This window comes from Ambystoma mexicanum, chromosome 8, assembly GCF_040938575.1.
Source record: "Ambystoma mexicanum isolate Mex_15411 chromosome 8, UKY_AmexF1_1, whole genome shotgun sequence".
Lineage (NCBI taxonomy): Eukaryota > Metazoa > Chordata > Amphibia > Caudata > Ambystomatidae > Ambystoma > Ambystoma mexicanum.
Window position 1 is genome coordinate 1139614964 of NC_090929.1, and position 17137 is coordinate 1139632100.

Consider the following 17137-nt stretch of genomic DNA (forward strand, 5'->3'; position numbering starts at 1 on the left):
AACAGGGCGGCATGCTGCACTGGTGACCGATCTGCCCTGCAAAACCCTCTACGTCTCCATTGTGATACCCTGAGTGAACCGTGGTTCTTGTATATGCTGAGTCAGAATATATTGTTACTGCACAGCCTTTAGCAGTGTGTAGCGCTTCAATTAGCGCTGTCAATTCCACTGCTTGAGCCGGGTAATGAGACGGTAGGCGTTTTTGTACAATGATCTCATATTCTTCCTCTTGCATTCTTACAACTGCCGCCCCCACATGTTTTTCTCCCGTTTCACTGTCTTTTGACGCTGATCCGTCAACAAAATATATCTCTCCCTCATTTAGCGCATTTTCACTGGCCTTAGGAATATCATCCCCTTCACCGTCATATGTAGCGCAATCGTGTGTTTTAATGTCTTCCACTGTGCAGGGCCCTGTGATGAACGTGGCTGGGTTTACTGGCTTGCACCTGACGACATGGACATTGGGGCTTGAAATGATTATCTCATAAGCTATTGCTCTCTGAGTTGTCAAGATTGATTTTGATCTTTCCAAGATTGCAAATAATGAGTGTTCAGCATACAGAGTTACTGAGCACCCCATGACAATTGTGGCACTCTTTTCTATTATGAAGGCAGCTGCAGCGAGAGCTTGTTCAAATGCGAAGTGACCCTGCATTAAAGAATCAAGTGTGCTGCTATAATAGGCCAATGGCTTGTGACCTAATGATGTTTTTTGAGTCAGCACTGCAGTCATAAGTATGCCATTGCTGTGTGAAAAGAGATAAAACTCCCGATCATAGGCAGGGTTCGCTAAAACTGGAGCGTGTGTGATGAGGTCTTGTAATTTGAAGTACTGTGTCATCATTTCATTCGACCATTTTATTGGGACATTATTCTTCAGTGCTTCTTTTAGGGCCTGTAACAGTGGGCGCGTATAAGCTGCGTAGTCCAGTATCCATGCACGGCAGTAATTACATATGCCAAGAAATGTTTGCATGTCTTTTACTGTTTTTGATATGATCGTGTGATGTATTGCTGATGCCCTGTCTGGTAGAATTCTCTTACCATCTTTTGAAATCAATTGCCCTAGGTAAAGCACCTCTGCTAGGAAATATAGCAGCTTCCCTTTGTCCACATTGTATCCTTTCGTGGCCAATAAATTTAGCAGTGCTATCAAATCGGCCCTGCACTTCTCCTCGCTATTACTGCAGACGAGCAAATCGTCTACGTATTGTATTACTGTGCTCGCTACATCAATGTTGCCAAGATCTTCATGCACGATTCTGTTAAAAATACTGGGGCTCTCACAATATCCTTGGGGTAATCTGCTCGTATCTGTTTCCCCCCAGTGTGAACGCTGTAAGGTACCGGGAGCTTGGGTCAAGTGGTATCGAGAAAAAAGCGTTTTTCAAGTCCTCCACTGTAAAACATGAAGCATTTTTTGGTATGCTGCACAATAATGATGCTGGATTGGGAACTAATGGGAACTCTGTATTACTGTATTACGTCATTAAGTGGGTGTAGGTCTTAGGTCTTGGATCATTCTCCAAGCCCCTCCTTTCGATTGAAAAAATTGCTGTATTACATGGGGAGTTCGATGGCACTATTATCCCTTGTTCTAGTAATGCATTTATTGTTTCTCTTATACCCTCTTCTGCCTCCCTTGATAGCGGGTACTGTTTTACTCTAGGTGGTAGGGCACCTGGTTTTAATTTGATCCTGATTGGTGTTACCTCTTGCAACAACCCCACGTCATGTGGGCCTGCTGTCCATATTTATGGCAATACTTTTTCCATGTCCTTCTCAAATATCGTGGGTGGTATGTTAACACTGGCCATGAGGGGGTTGTGTACCTCTCTGTGTTGAATTATGATGCCACATGGTACACTAATTTCCATTATTATCTCCCCATCACACTCATTATCAGTAAATAGGTCTTCATCAGTTAAATTGTGCAACATTATGTTTGGATCTATGCACAACACTGTTCTCCATTCGCATCCATGTGTGTCCAGTCCTATCACCGCAATACGCTTTCTTGACACTTGCACCCCTTCCAAATCAATAGACAAAATCATTCCCAGGATGATATCTGTGTTTACAATTGGGCGGAAAACAAAATCTGAAGGCACCTTCCATTCCTTTCTTGTTATCTCTGTCACCACTCTTGCCAGTACTTTGATGCCATAAATAAACATGTCCATATCGATGGGCACCCCACTTACCGCAACTTCATTTGTCATGGTGCTAATCATCAACATTGCCCGCACAGAGCACACTCTTGGGGTGGAACAAACCATTCCCCTATCAGTAAAGGATATGGTCATGTTCAACTTGCTCAGGAGGTCTTGTCCTAACAAATTCATCGGCGAGTCTTCATGATACACTATTTTCCCTCCACTGTTATGTCAGGATCTTTTGTGTAAGGAACTTTTAAAATAGCCCCAGAGAACCCCTGCACCTCCAAATTTCTGCCCGAGAGTGGAAACCGTCCTTCCATGAGGCACGATTTTTCATCTCCCGAGTCCACCATAGAGATTAACTGTTTGTTGCCTATCTCCGCCCCCAGTAGTGGTTCCTCTTCTGCACGTAGGGTGGTGGATAGAACTGGACACGGAAGTGCTTTCTGTGGGCTGTCCTAATCTGCATACGTCTCTGTGCCTGGAACAGAGAATACATTGTCTCCCAGCACTGCCACACCATGGAAAGGTGCCGGTGCACCGTTTGCAGATGTTGCAAAAATATTAGTGTTTGCGTTTGCCATGGTGTTTTGTCTTGCCATTGACTGCGGCATACCTCTCTGTTGTGCATGTTGTTGTGGCGCCTGTCTTTGCTGCATTTGTGGTTCATTAAAGCATTGTTCCTGTTGTCCATTCCCTCCCATAGGTAACCCATAAGGACTGCCTGGGTGTGGGTGGCCGTATTGCTTCTCATTTCCCATCGGGGTTGCCCTTGGTAATATCCCATAGTTCTCATTCTGCATTCCAGTGAGTAATGCCCCCACCTTCCGCAATTTCAACATGATCCTTGTGGTCCTCCCCTTGCCCCAGGCCATCCAAATCTTCTATTTCCCATTCCTCCGAGCCCACCTCTTGGTCCTCTGTACCCACCTCGTCCTCTCGTAGGCCTCCCCTGCCATTGTGGCCCTCCGTACTGCTCCTCTCCGTCCCACTGCTCTTGCCCGTGTCCTGTCCATGTTGCTGCCATCCTTACTGGGCTGCTTCCTCCCCCTTCTTCTCCTTCCTCCTGCCTGGCTGTTGATGTTGTAGCACTCATGGCTGCGACCTTCACTAATTTATTCTGCACCAGCTTCGCTTCGTCTGCCAACCTTTGCTGCACTATCTCCTTCTCTCTTTCTTTGATCCTCCTACAATGGTGTTCAATTCTACTTTGAATCTCTGCCCAGCCTTTGGCTTCTATCCCAGCTATTTTATCCAAGGTCTTCTGTACCTCCTTTGGGAGCCCTTTTTTTATTATGAAATAGAACAAGGCGGCGGATTGGTCCCACAGTGTACCAGTTTCACTTCTCCACAGGTCTTGCACCCGGAGGATGAATTGTGTAGGCTCCTCCTCCTCTCCCATAGTGCATTGCATCACTAAGCGTAAATCTGGAGTGTCTGGAAATGTCCTTCGCACTGCATCTCATACTTGGGCCCTAACGTTGTTAAATGCTGATCCGTCATGCGGTCACAGTCATAGTCACTCCTGGAAACCCCGCCTTTACCCACACTGCGTCTGATTGATCACCAACAGCCGACACCAACAAGCTCTTCACATCCCCTATAGCTAGAGGGACCCCTGCCGTGTGTTTTTCAAATGCGTGTATCCACTTCCCCGCCCCACCCGAAAGTGGGGAGAGAAGTTTCAACAAGTTGTTCTTGTCCATCTGTGCCCATGGTATGTAGTTGGGCCTCCATGCCCCCTTGTGTATCAGAGGCATCTATAGCTTTATTTATCCCCCTCTCTTACTCACCGTTTCCTTCTTAGTTTTACTTACCAGCATGTTTCCTACTCTCTGTCTCAACCTCCCTTGCCACCTGGGCGGTGACCTAGCATCCACCTGATCAAAGTGGAATGGCAGCGGTAGTCCCGCTGCTGCCGCTCCCTCTTCATATTCGTCTAAGTCACTCCATACCTCCTCTGCCTCCTCTTCTGACTCCCTTTCTCCTTGTCCTTCCCTTCGCTGGCTGTCTGGGGTTGTAGGTCATATTATCCTAACAGTTTTGCCGTTTAGGTGAAACAGGAACTCTCCCGACTGCCACTCTTGTTCTTGTCCCCTTGGAATTTTCGCCAGTGGAGGCGGGTCGCCTATTGTCAATGGTGGTGTTTCTCCTCCCCCCGGCAGCATCTGTCCCTGATCACACAACGCTCTTAATCATGTTATCTCCATCTGTACATGTGCGAGCTGTCTATCTAAGTTCCCTGTTAATGGTGCGATATGCACTGAAGGGGCACTGGTTGGTCCATACAGCCCTCCTGTCTCGTAGGGAGGCGGGGCGGTGGGTGATGCTGTTCTGGGTGTGGAGGTAGTGCTCGCTGGGTCATACAGGGGTTCGCAGTAACCTACCGCAGACCTTGCTAATAGTGTGTACATTTTTTGTGGACTCGTTCTCTTTTGGCAGTGTCGCACATTCTCCCCCTGCACACCCTTCTCCCCCCTCCGGTACCTCTTCCTTTTTTATAGTTGCATTTTTACTTACCTCACTACTAGGTGCGACCTCTTCAAACATCCACCACAAATCTAGCACCTCCCTTCTATTCTGTAACTGCTTACCTCAGTATTTCGCCAGCAGGTGCGTTGACACCAGATCTAATACCCTCTTATCAAATGTCCCTCCGTCTGGCCATATAGGTTGTACACTGTTTCCTTTTTTCTCTGTTACCCACTGATCATGGTATTTTGGGATTTTTTCACTATATAGAAGGAGATGTTGACAGATGTGCGCTAACAGTGTGTTACTTCCCATTGTGCTGCGTGCATTGCTCTGGCTTGTGTTTAACTCCTCTTTTTTCTTTTTCTCAAAGGTAATGTACGTTCGCAACTTTCTTTACCTCCCCCCTGAAAACAATTTAACCAATCCCCTTTCAATTACACCTTTTACTCTGGACTTCAATTGCATCGACAATTACCATTAATTGCTATTCAATTATTCAAAACACCTTTTGGTCAAAAATCACAGTTTTGTTAGCACCTTCTCCTGTTACTCGTTATATTTCTCAAACCACAGATATAATGGCACTTACTGATAGACCAACATGTAACAGACACACAGAGAACACGTAACATAAACTTCCTTCTCGTTGTCCCCCTTTTTGCTAGTTTTACCTGATCGCCCCTCACTCTTGCTCTCTCATGCACCCCCCACCTCTAAGCCCCCTCCTGGCTACCTTGTCAAGACTTCTGCTCACATGGAAAAAGAATAATCTAAATTACTACTCCGAGTCTACTCAATATATATATATGAGACTCCTACTTTTTTCTCTTTATCTTCACTTATTCCCTGCACTGGACGAGACAATGCTACGCGGCGCCGCCTTCTACCCCATTCGGGCTAGGCTCCCTTATTTCTCTATTACTCCTCTTTACCACAAAAACCTAATGGCCATATAAAGGATAGATAAGAAAAAGCCTCAGTAACATTCACACAGACCCTATACCTTGTCCCCACTCTTCTATATTTTTACCCACACTGTTATCTTGCTCCGTTTTCCCTGACCCTTTTCCTTCCCTTAGAAAGTCTCGCAGGCGATACTCACGTCTTCAGTTGGGTGGTCCGAGAGCCACCATTCACGGTCTATCCACAATCTGATCCGTACCGCAACCAAGCCGTGGCCCGCCTTGGCGATCAGTTTTTAGTTGGGTATTTGGCAAATGGGAACCTTTTGACCCGCTCTTTAGTGTGCACAAACTGGTCAACCGGGGAGGTGATGGTTTTGATGGGGGGTGTCCTGGATCTCGCAGCACGGCACGGGGCCTCGGGGCACCTGTCCCGATCACACCACGGGGGTCACCAAAAATGTAGGCTCACTCCCCAATTTATACGTCCAAAATACAAGGAATAAGGCACACCCCAGCGGGGAATGAGACTAGGAGAACAGGCTGCAAGAGTTTAGTCGTTTATGTGAAATTGGCATCCAGAGAACTTTGCTGCCCGAGAGTGCTCTGGCAAACATTACAAGTGTGGCAGCTTAAGAAGGTGAAAATTGTCACAACTGATATCATCATATAGGGGACTACATAGACACAGGATTGGGTAAAACATTCGGCTACATATTTCTTTGATGACGTTGCTCCCTCTGGATTGGTTGTTCAGTTGGCAGGAGGGCGCGTGCCACGAAGTCCATTTGCCTGTGTCCGGGTGGGGTGAGGGTCAGGCACGATGAAGCAGAGCAGGCACTAACTAATCTAACATAACATATTGCTTCGAGCATGCACTAAATAACAGTCACTAAGGCTCCTTTGAGCAAATCATTATACTCTATAATTTCTAGGTTTATGATAACATCATTATTCACTGGGACTTGTGGGGTTTATCAGGACTCGGGGGTCTTGGTCTAGGTGGGATCATTGATCATGGGGCGGGTCTGAGCACATCAGAAGAACTAGGGGGCATGCTGACATTTGTTAGTTCCAAGGTGCAATATACTGTGACAGAGGTTGGCTTTTGTTAGTTGGGGCACACAGGGGTGTGCATCACACCAAGGTTACATGTCTGGCACATCAAGAGAATACCTAGTGGGGCCATGGGTTTATATTGGCAGTAATTTTTCAACGGCGGGGGTAAGAGGGCACATGCAGGTTTGTGGAGATGGATGGGCTGCAGGGCCTGGTTCGAGCCGGTTCAAGCACAGGACAGTGATCTCAGAGGAAGGGTGAGGCTTTACATTTATATTGTTGCAATTGCCTCCCGCTCAGGTGTTAGAATGGAGCTGCGAGGCTTTCAGACACAGGGAGAAAAGGTGGGGGCCTTTGAGTGCGCTGTGCGCGGCACTGCGCACGGCACTGCAGAGGGGAGAGAAGCTTTTTCTTATTATCGCAGAGAGGCCTAGTACAAAGATGGAGCCGAGGGTGCCCAAAATGGATGCCAAGTGTCTCTGCAACAGCCCCACCTATGTCGTCATCAGCACAAGGGCTGGTTATGCACACAAGGGCGAAGGAAGCGTCCCCCACTGTTGGTCGAGCAAGTGATGCATTTTGAACTGAATGGGTGGGGGGGGCGAATGGCCCGCCACTCCCACACAAGGGTTCGAGATAAGATTACAATGCCCATCAAGTTGCCAAGTATCACGACTACCCTAGACTCATGTTCTCCCTCATTATCCAATTGGTAAGAATTGATCTCGCCCTCAATCATCCTTACAGGGACTACATTAGACCAACATCTTACTAACATTCCTTCTCTGTTTCTTTTCCTCCATTCCTTCCTTGGTGCGTATGTCTTTTCTCCTCTAATATTATGGACCAGGCACTCCTCTGCCGGTTTATTGACTGCCAGGCCAGAGAATCAGAAGCTATCTGGAGCTTCCTCCACATTTCAGGTAAGAGACAATGCAAGCACATTTTACAAGCGTGACCCTGCATCTGTTTTCCAGCCTTAGCAACTGCCTAAGTTTAAGCTTCATCCCCCCTCGGTCCTTCTTAAGGACCTTTATGTTGCCCAGGGTCGTCAGGTCAACCGTAGCCACGGTTCGCTTTGTATGCCCATTCTGAACACATCACCACAACAGGGCACAATTGTTATTCCAGGACCCCGTATTTAGCAAACATTAGCGCCAAACCACTTGCCATTAACTTTAACACGTCACCGCACCAGGGCGCTTGTGTCAATCCGGGAGCCCGTAATTAATACAATTACACCTTCGGTGCTCTTTACCTTCACTCAGCACACGCTGCTTAGGCCTCCATTCTGAGGGCAAGACGAACAAAATCATCCTAAACCCCTCCCCAATCGAACCACATAAACACTTCCCGTGAGTATGGGGCTTACCTCCTGACTCATTCTGGGCCATGCACTCATCGCGCCAGCAAACCCAGGCGCACGGTTGTACGACAATCACTGTATTAAGCTAGTCACCAGAACTGTCATTTTAATCCTTTCCCTACATTGTTTGCCCTCCATGCACACCGTGAGTTTTCCTCCTATTTTCTCCTACATGTGACCATGGAGGACTTCCACTACTAGCCACGTATTCATGGCCTTCGCCACTTTCATAGCCACTGATCACACATTGACACATTCAATACATGATATTATTTCTCTAACCCTGATAATTCTATGTCAGACTCATGCGCACCTCTTACAGTGGACCTGATGTCACTGAACACCAGCACTGTATCTGTTAAGTGACGACCATCCGTCCCTCGCCACCCTCAGTCACGAGGCTTCTCAACATGTAAATGGTTCATGTATTATTACCACATGCTGAGACTATTCAGTGCCCATCAAGTTGCCACATATCACAACTACCCTAGACCCTCATCCTTGCAGGGACTACATTAGACTAACATCTTACTAACATTCCTTCTCTGTTTCTTTTCCTCCATTCCTTCCTTGGTTTGTTTGTCTTTTCTCCTCTAATGTGGTATACACTCACATCCATTGTAACAAACAATATGTCTCAACTTCAAATCAGTGTCTTATAATATCACATGGTTGGCACTGCTTCACCATTATCAAACCCTCACCTATGTCACATAACTTATTACATACTGCCTCACTCTCACATCACAATGGACACACATGTTGCCTAATACTATACAACACTCTTGCTGAACCCATTATCTTTTCTGAATGTTTCAATGGCTGACCTTGAATGACAAATTCCAGCCTTGATAAAGACCCGCAAGTGGTCGAAACACTTGTCGGCACCCCAGTAACATTAAAATACTATGCAAAATACAAGGTGGTCGTGACTTTTTGTAACTACAACATGACGATCAGAATTGAAGTTTTCTACATTATATATACTGAATGTACAGCACCTACCTCGTAAAAATCCCCAACCCCTCTACAACGTCTCGCCGGGGGCCTTGAGCACCGCCCTCTTGGATTTTTACAACCAGCTGCAGGTACGCACCAACTACAGAAAAGCAAGCCTCAGCGCGGTAGCCACCCCTTCCTGGTGCTCACACCAACCTTTTTCTTTTCTTCTCTTCCAGTTGGAGCCCTTTAAATTGTCTGTTCTTTGTAATAAACGATTCTCAATCATTTCTGTGTCTCTTGCTCAGTTCTACTCCTCCTTGGGGTTATCATATGATCTCTTTAGTAATGACACACAAAGCGTTTTCTATCAGACTGCCTGGTTGCTTTATGCTACTGGATGGCACTGTGCTACATGAAGTTCAACACCTCCAAAACCAAAGTTATTTACCTTTCGGCTTATTACCCCCTCCCCTACCTTCTCCCTATCCTTACCTCCTGATACCCTCATCACATCCCCAAGGATTGCAACATGGGGTTCTCTTTTACACAGATGTGAAAATATAACAGTTACTTTCCTCCACCAGTATAGCTGTCAGGTTCAACCTCCTGAACAGCTGGAGACTCTCACCAAGACCCTTTTCCTCAGCAGCCTGGATCTTTGTGAGACTACATCTATATCCCTTTAATCAAAGATTAAAGGTTACTGGACATTTCTAACCGAACCCTCCTCAACCCCGATCCTCAACCACCTCTCTATGCCCCCTGCACACAGGGTTACTCTCCATGTGCAATTGCTCCTTTTTTAAATGTGTTATTTGTTACAAATCAATCCATGGGCTTGTTCCCCCTTTACCCGATTAACTCTTTATCCCGCTACTCATCCTCGCACACTCCCAGAACTCCGAAGTGCTAATAGGAAAAACATGTTAGCTGGGAAAGGGCATGCAGGCTGTTCCTCAATTCAGAAAGCAATGGACATGGAAATGGGGAAGTGAACTACTTTTGCCCCTTCTCTATTTTTATAGTTGGCCTTGGTAGGGGAGCACAAGATGGAGCCAGAGCAGAGCCTGCCCCAGAGACTGATACACATTTGTACAGCAGGGGTGGGAAGGGAGCCACAGAAGGGTTCAATGCAAGGTGCCCAGGGTGGAGTGAGCCTAGGAGCAGAGAGCAGGAGTGTGAAAAAATGTCAGGCAGAAGCAGGTGGTGTAACAAGCCTATCCAACGGCCTTAAATCGCATGCACATACCATAGGGTATAGCCAAGGTCTATGCACGCTGATTGGCTAGGACACACCAGGACATCACCTTCCAGTTGCTAATATGAACATATACTTTATAGTCTGTTAAAGATAAAAGTTGAGGGTAGATGTAATAAGTCCCTGGAAGTATGTTTTGCTCACCATACCTGTGGGTAGTGTTTTCCGAGGGGCTGGGCCAGGTTTCTTGATGGTGACCCAAAAAACATGTCTGCTCAGTGGCATGTGTGCCCAACAGCCGTGGTGCCTTGTGTCACACAGGGTTTGTTTTGCAGAAGGGCTCAGGTCATAGCTCCAGGTTTATTGGCTGACTCTTTCCTGGGCAAAGCTTCATAATTTCAGATTTCAGACTTATGTCTTTTAACGGAATTCTCAGTGCATGTGCTCTCTCTTCTTGGTCATCAAGGTCACCGCAGTGACCAAGACAGGCAATCGTCCTACACATCATAATGTACAAGGCGTGCCACTCTGCTGTACATTTAGTTATTTAAAGCTTATAAAGTGCAGCTTATGTCTCAATCTCAAAGGAGCTATAGGTAGCTATCAGACCAGAGCCAGTACGGTAGCAGGTTTTCTTGTATTTGTATTTTGTTTATTTGTATAGCGCACAAGGCCCGAGGGCAACCGGGTGCATTATTTAATTACAGACAGGTTACATATAGACACAATACTTACCTTAAAAAATATACAAGATATGCAAGGTTACAGGCACAATATTTACATTCAACTATACAGAATATACATGATACATAAATGAAGGTGTGCAGTTTACACAGGCTGAGCAAAATATAAGGTCAAGATATGATGCAAGAATGGCCTATGATGCTGAGATGAGTGTTCCAGTGAGGTCATGCCTAGTCAAGGATGGACAACCAAACTTTGGCCTTACGCTTGAAGGCAGGGAACGAAGGTTCAGCTCTGAGTGGGTTGGGTACAGTGTTCCACAGCTCAGCCGCAAGGACTGGGAAACTACGACCTACAGATTTTTGGAGGTTGAAGCATGGGATGACCAGGCAATTAGTGTGTGTGCTTCTGAGAGGTCTCGCAGCTGAATGAGTTGTGCACCTGTTGGAGAGGTACTTTTGTGTGTAAGTGTCAGAGCTTTAACGGAGATTCTTTGGGTAACTGAAAGCCAATGGAGGTTTCGTCTGTGTTCTGAGATGTGTGAGGTCCTGGGGATGTTAAGGGCCGCTCTAATAGCATTATTTTGGATAATTTGGAGTTTTCTGATATTGCATTGGTTGGTGCCTAGATAGAGGGCATTGCAGTAGTCAATTTGGGTAAGACCAAGATCCTGGCTAGGGTAGTACAGTTGGCTGGAGACAGGAATGGGTGGCAGGCTGTAATGAGCTTGCATGTGTAGGATGCAGCTGAGGTGACTGCATTGGTTTGTCTAGTTAAGGAGAGGGTGGAATCAAGGTACATACCTAGCGTCTTAGTGTCCTTGGCCACTTTGATGGAATTACCATCAATGGTGAAGGATTTGAATGAGGAGTCAAGTTTGCTGAGTTTAAGGGGTGAGCCTAGGATGAGGAGCTCAGTTTTCTCATTGTTTAAACACAGTTCGTGCTGCGCCATCCAGGCCTGGGTGACTTGGTAGATGGCGTTGATAGCTAAGGGGTCAGTTTTGTAATCGCATGTAATGGGAATAAGTATTTGGGTGTCGTCAGCGTAATTAGTGTACGTGATGCCCATGCGGTCCAGTATGTCAAATAGAGGCTTTGTGAAGACATTTTAAAGTATCGGGGAAACACATGATCCTTGGGGGACTCCACATGTGACCGGTGAAGGTTCTGCAGTGGCGGTAGGGTAGAAGACCCTCATGGATCTGTTATCCAGGAAGGAGGTAATCCAGGCTGCCGCTTTCTCAGAGAAGTTGGCTGCAGTTTTTGAGGTGGTGGCAGATGAGGTGGTGGCAGAGGATTTGATGATTGACTAGGTCGAATGCTGCGGAAAGGTCTAATAAGAGTAAGAGCGCCAATTTTCCCTTATCTTTTAGGTCTTCTATTTGCGTTTTTAAGTCTAACAGCGCAGTTTCAGTGCCCTGGCGAGGGCGGAAGCCCGATTGCCTTAGGCCCAGGAGGTTATTGGTTTCAAGGTAATCTTGGATCTGCAGATATGCCGCTCGATCAAGAATTTTTAAGAGAAATGGCACCGTGGTGATTGGCCTGTAATTGGTAGGAATGTTAGCGTCCAAGGTTGTTTTTTTCAGCAGAGGAATAACCCAGGCATCCTTGAGGTTATCTGGGACGATCCCCGTCTTGAAGGAGGAGTTTATGAGTGTGGTGATGAAAGGCGCCAGGTTGTGTGAGGCCTCCTTGATAATGGTGGCAGGGCAGGAGTCTCCCTAACAATTAGAGGGCTTAAGGCTGTTAATGAAGCGTTCAACTTCAGATGTGGAGAGAGGTGAGAAGCAGAATGGTTGCAAGGATACGGTATTGGATTTCTGGTTAGCCTGAGGAGCAAGCTGTGATATAAATGAGTGCAGGCTGTTTTTTTTACCATTAATTTTAGTTTGGAGCATGGTAAATTTACCCAGGTGGGCCTCTTGGATGTTAGTGCACCAAGTGCTGTCTTTGGAGCAGGTGTCTGGAAGAGGGGCAGGGGATTCCAATTCCTTTAGGATTTTGAAGAGCTCCTTAGTATTTGATTGGGCAAGTTCAATAAGTTTATTATATGTCTCTTTTTAGCAGATAGTATGGCTTCTTTATAGTTTAACGTCGCTAATGCCATGCTTACTTTATTGGATTCAGTTGGGTAGCTTCTCCAGCGAGTTTCAAGAGTCCTTTTTTCCTTGCGTAAGGTTCTCAGCTGAGGTGTGAACCAGGACTTAAGGTGAGCCCGGGATTTGGGTTTACGTAGTTTGGCAGGAGCTATGAGATCTAATGCTTTTAACATAGTCTGATTGTAGGAGTCTACCAAGACAGTAGGACCTGAGCATACTGAAGCAAGATCATTGAGGGCAGGGAGGATAAGTGGGATAAGTTTGGTGCAAGTTATGTTGCGCTTGTTCCTGGTGAGTGTGGCAGGTGCAATGTTAGGGGTGGAGTGGGAGGTTTTAGTGGGGATGCTAAAGGTGATAAGATGATGATCCGTCCAGGCACATGGTAGATTGGAATTGACCTTCACGTCACAATTAAGGTCAGCAATCCAATCTAGATTCTTAAGTAGGTGCCAGAAGGGCCTTTAAAGCTGTCCAAATACCCTGGTTGGCATGAATGTGTTTAAGTGAAGTTGAAGTTGGGCTGTCCTTGTCCAACATTACACCCAGTTTCTGCATTTCCTTAACTGCAAAGTGGATGTGCAAAAGAATGTGGGCCAGGTGGATGTTTTCTATATGTTCTTATGGGAGCTACAAATCATTGGGCCTCATTACACGCTAGGCGGTAGGGATTTAACGTTACCGGTAATGGAAAACCGGTAACGTTAAATCCCCATGCTAATTACGACCCGGCTCACTGCTATTAGCGGCACTGCTAAGTACGGTGCCACTAAAAGCGGCCAGTCCGCGTGCGCGCGACCCTCCATCCCGTAAATAACGCCATGCCGCTAATAGCACACCATCACAAGCCAAGCGGACATGCCAATAGCGGCATGGTAAAGCCCCCAAAATCCCTTACCGCCATGGCGCTAATACCGGCATCGCGAACCACCCGTTAAGAGAACTGAGCAGTGTTCCCACCTGCCACGGGTGGACACAATCAGCACAGGTGGAGGCAGTGGAGACTGTGGCAGCACAAAAGGAGCACACCACACCCCTTCACACACCGCTTCCCACACCAAGATGGTCCCAATACTAGCAGCATTACATGGGCTGGAGCACATGATTGCAGTGCAGCAGCAACAACAACGGGCAGCACAGAGGAGACGCAGGAGGAGGAGGAGGGCGAGACAGGCACAGCAAGCACCACCACGGCACCTAGTCATACTACAGAGGCAGCCACCAATCCCCAGGATCAGAGCCAGTCCATTTAACCCAACCCCTGAGCAGATACACACCCTGTACTGTCTGGACCGGGATACCATCACCAGCATCGTGGACATGATACATGATGACATTGTGAGCCTCATAGACATCAGAACTGCCATCCCCCCTCTACTGAAGGCGGTGACTGTGCTCCACTTCCTGGCCACAGGCACCTACCAGCATACAGTGGGGCACATACATGGCATCTCACAACCAGTATTCTCACGCACGCTGAACCAGGTACTCGATGCCCTCCTGAGGCATGCACCTGAACACATATTCATGCCACGGACTGCCCAGGAGATTGCAAACACCAAAGTTGGCTTCTATTCACTGGCAGGCATCCCAAGTTGCATTGGGGCCATCGACTGTACCCATGTGGAATTGGTGGTCCCACATCACAATGAAGTTGTCTACCGAAACAGGAAGCAATTCCACTCCATCAATGTCTAAATGGTATGTGACGCCAACAAGATAATCACACATTGTTGTGCCCGTTTCCCCTGATCAACCCATGATTCCATGGTCCTGCGGAACTCAACCATCCCACGCTACATGGAGCGACAAGCCGGACAACGTTCGTGGCTACTTGGTGAGTAGCAGGGCAAGCACATGGCAGTGTGATTGGGGGGGGAGAGATACATACTCCAACTGGGTGTGATTGGGGGGGGAGATACATACTCCAACTGGGTTTGATTGGGGGGGGGAGATACATACTCCAATTGGGTGTGATTGGGGGGAGATACATACTCCAACTGGGTGTGATTGGGGGGGGAAGATACATACTCCAACTGGGTGTGATTGGGGGGGATACATACTCCAACTGGGTGTGATTGGGGGGAGATACATACTCCAACTGGGTGTGATTGGGGGAGGGAGATACATAATCCAACTGGGTGTAATTGGGGGGGGAGGAGATACATACTCCAACTGGGTGTAGCTTGTCGTCCGTAGGACAAATGCACATACAGATGTACGTCAATGTCCATCTGGGAAGGACGCAATGTACCTGACATGAACCAACATGCAAGTATAAGCTACACAACATAGAGAACAATCTAGGTCTAGAAACATTAAACATCCATCCACATCCACATTGCACAACATTCAACACCACAAAATACACAAATCTCCTACATGCCGTCAAGATAGTCATACAGAATCAGCGCAGCACAACCACAACTATGCAATGTGCCCTTGAATGCATGCAAAGGGATCACCCCTACCCATAGCATTGTACCACACACCTATAGCACCACTGAAGTGATGCCTCTCAGCATGGCAACATAAATGTTTGAATGGCAGTACACTAGCAGTGTGGTACCAATTCTGCCTGGGTCCAGGGACACGTAAAACCTGGCCTCACCCAGGACATGTCAATTACTGTTGGAGGCATTAATGGGGCATGTTCACTTGCAGGGTCGAGCTCAACTTTGCACTTTGCAGTCACACAGATCGTCTGCATGCATGCTGTTAATTGTGGAGTTCAATCACAATGCAAAGTCAATTTGTGCGATATGAACAGGCCGCTCTTGAGGTGAACAGTAACCAGACCCCATTCGTCCCCCCATACAGGTGATGCTGGCTATCCCCTGAAGAGGTGGCTCCTTACCCCTGAACGGACCCGACAGAACAGGCACGAAGAGGACTACAATCGTGCACATACCTGTACCCGCGTCGTGATCGAGCAGACTTTTGGCATTTTGAAGACACGGTTTAGGTGCATTAGCAGGTCAGGTGGCACTCTCCTGTATGGCCACGAGAAGGTGGCCAAGATCACCATGGCATGTGTCATGCTGCACAATATGTGTATCAGACGGAATGTGCCACTGCCCCCTGACGTAGAAATAGAAGCACCTGATGAGGATGATGATGGTGATGAGGACGGAGTTTACGGGGATACAGGTCATGCAAGATGGGATGGCCAGGAGGGACGTGCTGTGAGACAGCATCTGATCAACCAAATATTCTGAGTTACATGTTTTCTTTTTGTAGGAATGGATATGGGTAGTAATGCACTGGTGTCTGTTGTGAAGCGCACAATGGACCCTATCGCCAATAAAGTACACATACACAATGAAGAAGTCCAAGCCTGTGTATAGATCAAACACCAGTGTATTAAGAAATGTGAAGATGTAAAAGTGCATGTCCCCAAACATCCCACCACCCTTCCCCCCACCCCCTACAACAGTCCAAAAACACCCTTCCCCCCACCCCCACAACAGTCCAAAAACACCCTTCCCCCCACCCCCACAACAGTCCAAAAACACCCTTCCTCCCACCCCCCACAACAGTCCAAAAACACCCTTCCCCCCACCCCCCACAACAGTCCCTTATGTGTCTGGCACAATGTTGTTGTCCAGCTATGCACGTGGAAGCTTGACCATGCAGTCCCTATTCGCCATTGCCACCACCGGCATTAGGAGGCTGGCTAGACAAGCGCCTGGAGCGGCGTAGGGGGCTTGTCTGCCTCAAACTGGTGGATGGGTAAGTGGCTGACTGTCCTGGTGGTGGTGGGAACTGGCGGTCCATTGCGTCTGCTATCCGCGTGAGGACCTCCCTAAATTGGACAATATCCACACACAGCCTGTTGGTGCAGGCCTCCATTGCCTCCCTGGAATGCCTGGCTGTCTCTGTAATCTCTGCCCTGAGACGGGGAGTCTCCTCCACATGCTGCCCAACCAGCACAGTTATGTACTCTTGGCGCTGGCTGATGCTGGCCAGGTCAAGGGCACTGTTGCGTTTTGGTGGTGTGGCTGCTGCGCCTTCCGATGAAACCAGGACAACTGGTGAAGCCACTGCTGGGGTACTGAAACCTCCCATGTTGTCCTCGCCAGGGACACTGGACCCAGGTGTCTGCTGTGGTGATGCCTTGGGTGTTCCAGGGGGGGTTGGGGTGTGCATCTCCATGTGGAAATCTGTCGTATCCTCCACATCCGAGAGTGACGCTGTGGCTGCCACCTCTCCTGTGGAACTAGTTGCAACTGAGGGTGGGCCCTCCGTGGC